Genomic DNA, 6000 nt, shown 5'->3' with positions numbered 1-6000 from the left:
ATACTCGTTGCAATGAGCCTCTCTGTCTTTCAGCAAGACAACGTCTCCTACTTGCAGGTTAGGAGATGACTTCTGCCATTTGTGACGGCTTTGAAGCAGATGAAAATACTTGGTCTTCCACCGATGCCAGAACACATTGGACAGATGTTGTACTTGCTTCCATTGACGTCTGAAAATATCCTTTTGATTGAAGTCCCCAGGAGGGACTGAAACAGCTCTAATTTTAATTTTCTGTGTGAGGAGTGTGGCTGGAGTGAGAATCATTGGAGCATCAGGATCGGATGATACAGGAACCAGAGATCTGGCGTTTAGTATAGCGGAAACCTCTGCCAGGAAGGTCACCAGCACTTCGTGGGTGAGAGGAAGTTTGTGATTTAGTAGCATGGAATCAAGGATTCTTCGTGCGATTCCGATCATGCGTTCCCAGGATCCACTCATGTGTGACGAGTGTGGGGGATTGAACACCCAGGTACAGCCGTTGTCAGCCACTGTGAAATTAGTTCCACAGTCGGACCGGAATTGTTTGGCACGTTCTTTGTCGATGACACGAGGATGATTCACGCACATGTGCCAGCCGTGGCACGTTGAAGACTTGTAGAAACAGTAAGCGATGTGACTAAGACAATCTACGGCTCGTACGTCAGATGACCAACTTCAGAAGCGCTCGAAGCGATGAGGTCTCAACTTCTGTTTTGATGTCACTGAAGTGTAGCGAGCGGAGACGATTGGTCTAATTTCCTTGTCGGATTCTGGTTCCACCAGCTCGTACATGTTGCCGACGTAGTTATCGCATGTCTCCTCGTATAGGATACTTGGAGGTGTCAGCCACATGTTGTCACCGAGTTTGGATGCAGCAGTGAGTCTCGTTCCTCAGCAGCTGGGTTTTGTTCAGTGGGAATGTGGTGCCACTGTTCAACATGATCTCTGTCGAGGATATTTTGCATGAAGTCGACAAAGTGTTTCTCCATATCTGGTTTTCTTTTCAAAGTGTGTTTTAGAGAGGAGAACCTTGCGGTTGCTTGCTGGAAGTTGTTTGGCAACCTTGGCCTTGGAGACCGAAAGGTAATGGGACTACCCAACTGTTAGAGTCATTTTGAGATAACTCTTTATCCATAATCTTTATTAATTCCTTGTCTTCTCTCGTCGGTGCCAATTTGTTGTCTTCGTTTGTAGACTCGAACGCTGTTGACCCGAAGTCGTCATCCCAGAGGTGGTGTGCATCCGCGTAGTCTGGCGGCTGCTGTCTCCACGTGTTGTCGCTCAGCCTCTCTTTCACCCAGTAGTGATGTGGACATTGTTGAAAGTGAGTGCCGCGACCGTTTGGGAGGATGTGCGTCTTGTAGGAGGAGATCGCGTCGGGACTCTTTATTCTGCCCACGCAGACGTTTCCTATGATCACCCAGCCTAAGTCGTAGCGCTGAGCGAATGGCGTGTCGTGTGGCCCGTTGATTTGTTGGCGTACTTTGTGTAGCCGGAGGATGTCCCTTCCAAGCAGAATCAGGATTTTTGCACTATGATCGAGAGCTGGGATCTTGCTGGTGATAGTTCTCAGGTGAGGGTGGTGAAGAGCTGCCTCCGGGGTCGGAATCTCTTCCCGGTTAGCCGGTATCTAGTTGCACTCGATGAGTGTCGGTAGAGGTATCTCTACGGTATTTTCAAGAGATCTTACCATGAGACCACTGGCTCTTCTTCCGCAAGCTTCTGAGATGCCGCTGCAAGTACCTAGTGTGTAAGGGTAGGCATTTCCTTTTAAGCTAAATATGTCGAAGAGTTCAGACCTGGCGAATGACCTGTTGCTCTGGTCGTCCAGGATGCTGTACACCTTCACGGCCCTTTCTGGGTGACCTTTGGGATATACCCTTATTAGGCATATTTTCGCACAAGACTTGTCCCAGAGATATTCTCCGCAGACTTCGGTGCACGAGGAGGATACTGTGAGGTGGTTTGCGGCTTGGCCTGTACTCACCCCGCCATGGCTTGTGGTAGGAGAAGGTGTAGGTGCAGGAAAAGGCAGAGATGGGTGGAGCGCCTGTACGTGATCCGTGCTGTCACACTCCATGCACTTAATTGTAACCTTACAGTCCTTGGCAAGGTGTTCTGTAGAGGCACAACACCTGAAACATACCCCAAACCTTTTCAAGAGTTCCTTTTGTTCTTGAAGGGGTTTCTTCCTGAAGCCAATGCACTTATTCAGGGGATGTGGCAGTTTGTGAATCGGACACTGGTGGTTTGGATTTTCCGCCTTCCCGCCTTCATTGCCCTTGTCTGGTGCTGACGTTGGTGTAGGTGGTAGAACATCGGTCTTTTTGACTGATACTGGACCCCTAAGTTTTCTGTCATTTTGATGAGTGCTCTCATACCTGGGAGCTGGTGAAGTGGAGTCAGTGGGTTCTCTACAGGTGAGGCTGGGGTCTGCCTTACGTTCCGCGATGCCGTTGATGAACTCGCAGATGTAGGAGAATGGAGGGAAGGAGACTTGGTGCTATTTTTTATAGTTTGTTCCTACCGTGGTCCACCTTTCCTGCACGTTGTAAGGTAACTTGGCGACTATGGGTTTCACCCCACGAGCGGTGTCCAGGTAGCTGAGGCCAGGTAGGTGTGTGTCTGTTTTAGCCAGCTGGAGCTCGGACAGCAGGTCGCTGAGTTCCTGGTATTTTGAAGCATCCTTGCCAGATATTTTGGGAAGGTCGTATAGTTGTTTCAGCAATGCATCTTCAATTGCTTCAGGACTGTCGAAGCCTTTCTCTAGTCTGTCCCATGCGGTTGCGAGACCAGTTGTTGGGTCGCTGATGTAGACGGATCTGAGTCTTTTGATTCTCTCAGTAGACTGTGGCCCTAGCCATCTGATTAGCAAGTCCAGCTCTTCAGCAGCCGTAATGCTGAGGTCATGCATTGCGGTTTTGAAGGCACACTTCCACCCTTTGTAGTGTTCGGGCTGGTCATCAAACTTTGTGAGACCGGTGTTGGTGAGTTCTTAGCGAATCATGTACCTCGCAAAGTCAGACATGTCGGATCTTTCCAACATTGGGGACACATTTGCTGACTGCGTGGTGCTGGCTGCGTGGTTTGTAACTTCTCGGTTCAGGAACGTGGGAAAGTACGGAGTGTCGTAGGCATTTAGACCAATGATCGGTTTGGTGTGTACAATCTCTCTTGTATGCATGGCCGGAACTACACAGTTGTTGGGAGTGTAGCGCCTTGCCGACATGTTAAGTTGCATGTTGACATGGGGATACGGATGCGCAGGGTGTGGCTGTGTATTGGAATATGAAGCAAGTTCAGGCTTGAAAGGTGAATTGGACAGACCTGGAAGGCTGGAAGTTGTAGGTGGATCAGTGTCTTGAAGCTCTAAAGAAGTGTTAGTGCTGACGGGAATGTTGATGGTAGTTGGCAGTTCGTCGGCTTGGCTCAGCACGTAGTCTCTTGTACGCTTAAGTGAGTGTGTCGAGATCACACAAACTGGCGCTGCCTTCTTGGCTCCCACCCAGAGCTTGCTCAAAGACCTTTAGCCTTGCCATGGCCGCCACATGTTCACATTCCTTCTGAAGGGCTTCGATTTCTGCCTTTTTGCGTGCGGATTCTGCAATTGTCTCTGCTTCCTTGCGTCTAGATTCTGCTTTCATCTCTGCTTCTCTCTAGGCGAAGATGGCTTGTACTTTCGTTGTTTCTGCTTCAGCGTGCGCTTTTATGAGCTGCTCGTTGAGGGTTGAGTACCTTGATGAGCCTAATTTGAGTGAGTGCCTTAAGCGCTTAACGGACCTGGATTTGTAAGATGCCGCTCCTGACATTTGTGCCATTTTTGCTTCAGTCTCGCTCACAATGTTGCGCACGGTTTGGTCTCGTTCAGCATTAAGCTGTTGGAAGTCCTGTAGTTCTTTTTGAGACTCAGACGTATTTGATCTCAGCAGGATAGAGGAATATTTTTTACAAATCTCTTTGTAGGACTGGTATGCTGAGTACAGTTGTTCAAGGGCTCCCTCTGGTGGTAGCTCATGAGCATCGGGCGCAGATAAAACAGTCACTTGTTTTTGCACTCTTTGCCACAATAATGCTGTGTGGGTGTGCAGTTCACTTCTGGCTGTTTCTAGGTTCTCTTTAACCTTCCATGTTGGTTTGGTCAACCACTTAGATCTTTCACTGTAATTTAAGTGTGAGTCCATGTCTTTCTCTTGTTGCTCTAGAGCAGGGAGTGAGAGAGCTCTCTTTACCTCCATCAGGAAGGGTGAATGCTGCTCTGCACTGGTTGTCAGGGAAAATTATACAATGTTGCAATCTGATCTGGGAGCAGCCTGTGTTTGCAGAATGTATTTGCAAAGTCTCTGGCTGCAATTTACAATTAGCTTATGGGAGATTCTTGGTTACAGCTGCACACAGTTCTGATAACAGGTTAATACTTTACAGGGCACTTTCTGTCTGAAGCTGCTATAAAGTTTTATGCTGTGGCTTGTTATCAGCCCCTTGGGGTAATCCTTTCTCTGGATTGTATGCAGTATAGCACTCCTGGAAACAGGTTCTTTACTGATATATGTATACTAATCCCGGTCACAGCTAGTCCTTTTCACTATTCTGTCTCTTCCTGGTAGCAATGAATCCAACTGCCCTAATTATCAGTCCCTTAGATAACTGTATGATTGTACTCACACTACCAGCATCCACAGATAGTTTTAACTCATCCTGAAACGATGACTTGTAGGAAGACCAGGAGAAACGCTGTAGTTTTCTTCTAGAATCTTGTATTAAGTACAAAGTAAAGGCAGGTGAAAGGAATAATAGATAGGTTAGATAGATAGAGGGAAAGACAGACAGATAGATAGGTGGGTGGATGGATGGATGGATAGATGGATGGATGGATAGATAAATAGAGGGATAGATAGATGGATGGATAGATAGAGGGATAGATAGATAGATAGAAGGATAGATAGATAGAGGGATGGATAGAAAGATAGAGGGATAGATAGATAGATAGAGGGATGGATAGATAGAGGGATAGATAGATAGATAGAGGGATAGATAGATAGATAGATAGATAGATAGAGGGATGGATAGATAGAGGGATAGATAGCTAGAGGGATAGCTAGAGGGATAGCTAGAGGGATAGCTAGAGGGATAGCTAGAGGGATAGCTAGAGGGATAGATTGAGGGATAGATAGAGGGATAGATAGATAGATAGATAGATAGATAGATAGATAGATAGATGGGTGGTTGGATGGATGGATGGATAGATGGATGGATAGATAAATAGAGGTATAGATAGATAGAGGGATACATAGATAGATAGAAAACAAACACTATATGGAGCTCCATTCAAAAAGAATTCTTTATATCTGAAAATCACAAAAAGGAAAAAAAGAATTATATAGGTTCTAACTACAGATATGATGATACATGGTTCACCAAGATATGAGATATCCCTGCTCCCCTGGCCCTTTGTAGCCTATGTACAGAACTACCAGTAGCATGGATGATAGTAAATAGTAGTACTGCGCTGTGTATCTGTGAATCCAGCATTGTTGTGGGATAAAACACTTACTAGAAAGCGGCAGCACCCTCTACCTGTCTGCTTCCCTTCTCCCTTTCCCTCCACACTCTGTAGACTTTAAGAGGCAGCTGTAATCTGATCCCTCAGTGAACTGTCAGTCCATTTTCTATTGAACAAGAAGGATTTGTTCAGTTTGTGTTGCAAGTTCAAGAACATGAAGTGGCTCATAAATGGGGAAAGATATATTTTTGATATTGCACAGTTGCTTTACATTATATATTATGGCTGTATAAGTGTTTGCTTATGGTTAGTGATGGGGAAAGAATGATCAAGGGGAATTTTGCTGCTGCGATAGATTGTCAGACCTTTTTTACCTATCCTTCTTTAACAGGGTACTAGAAAAAGTGCTAGAAAAGGCAGCTTTCCTTAAAAAAAAAACAAAAAAAAGAAAACAGCACCACCCCTCCCTACAGGTTATTTATGGTTTTGCAACTCACCCTCATTTATTTCAATGAAGCTTA

The sequence above is a fragment of the Anomaloglossus baeobatrachus genome, chromosome 12, assembly GCF_048569485.1.
Source record: "Anomaloglossus baeobatrachus isolate aAnoBae1 chromosome 12, aAnoBae1.hap1, whole genome shotgun sequence".
NCBI lineage: Eukaryota > Metazoa > Chordata > Amphibia > Anura > Aromobatidae > Anomaloglossus > Anomaloglossus baeobatrachus.
This window is presented reverse-complemented; position numbering follows the sequence as displayed.